This window comes from Manacus vitellinus, unplaced genomic scaffold, assembly GCF_001715985.3.
Source record: "Manacus vitellinus isolate BGI_N305 unplaced genomic scaffold, ASM171598v3 scaffold_74_pilon, whole genome shotgun sequence".
NCBI lineage: Eukaryota > Metazoa > Chordata > Aves > Passeriformes > Pipridae > Manacus > Manacus vitellinus.
In genome coordinates, this window is record NW_021940780.1 from 2461123 (window position 1) to 2462582 (window position 1460).

The following is a 1460-nucleotide window of genomic DNA, read 5'->3' on the forward strand; positions in this document are numbered from 1 at the left end:
GGCAGTGGTGGTGGTGGTGGTTGTGCCCATTTCCACCAGTGGCTCACGCTGGAAGACACTGGAGATACCGGCAGTGGGCAGGACATGCCACGGCGAGGAGCCACCCGAGGCCACACCAACATTTTGGGCTCCTTCCGTGGGCAAGGAAGAGGAGGAGGGAAGGAGCCCACCAGGTCCTGGGCACCCGCTGTGCCCCCCGGGCCCAGCCATCCCCGCTGGGCAGGACCCTCCCGGCGCGGAGCAGGAAGCCGAGGAGCACCGGGAGCACCCTTGGGTGGCAGAACGCGGGGAGTGCGTGCAGCACCTTGCACGAAAAATGTTGGTTGCTACGGAAACACGGCACTTTCCATCCCCGTTCTGGGCTATCTGTGTTCTGGGGAGGAGGGAAGGGCTTCCAGTCACGTACCAGCTCCACACAACTTGCTGCCTTTCCCCTCCTCGACGGCACCGCCGGGGTCCCCGGGAGGCCGCCGGCGCCTCGCTGCTCCCTGCTGAGGGTCTTCGGGGCTTTGCAGGATGTTGGTGAACCCCGGAGCTCTCCACGGGATGGGATTTGCCGCTCAGGAGGAGCACCAAGAGCCGAGACCCCCTGCTTGGGGTGGGCAGCGAAGAGGACCCTCGCCCCAGAAGCTCCTGGTTTTGCAGCTGGTGCTACAGATGTTGGTGGGATCCTTCCCTGATCTTCCCAGCTCCAGCAGCTCTGCCTCTCCTGCTGCCTGGCAGGAGACAGAAGGTCTGGATGGTTCTGGATCACCTGATCCTCATCCTCCTGTGCCAGCACCGTGTGGATCCCCTTTCCTTTCTCCCCATCCCTGGGCAGAGTGTTTTGGGGGAAGGGGCCAGACTTGCCCCCCTCAGCACATGCCTGGGAGAGGGGGACACACCGGGCAGAGCCTCCATGGAAGAGGATGACAGATCCAGGATCCGCCTGTCCCAGCTCTGCCACGTCCCCTGCGCCCCGAGGTGACAGTGTGGGGCACCACAGAGGGGATGGCAGCCGGGAGCAGCAAGAACCACCAGCCAAACCTTCCTGGCACCAGCTTCCCTCCGGAGGGGGATGCAGTGGGATCCTCCCGGCTCGGGGTGTGCCCACACACCCCACCAGCACCCCAAAAACTGATCCCTTTCCCTCGCAGCCTCTCCACCAACCCCTCCAGCTCATTCTCCCCATCCCAGCCCAAAATGGGACAACTGGTGGGGACTGACACCCCTGTCCCCAGCCCTGCCCTCACCCTCCCTGCTCCTTTTGGGCTAATCCCTGTCCTCACCGGTGTCGGTGACACCTTCCCAGTTTAGCATCATCCTCCCTGGCTGTAATTACCGTGCTGTTTATTTACCTCCACCTGCTAATTGATAAAGCCACCCCTGGCACCCATCCCAGGCCTCCTCCCCGTGTGCTGGCATGTGCTGGCACCGGCCCGGTGTCACTGAGCCCGTTCCCAACACTGGGATGTCACCCC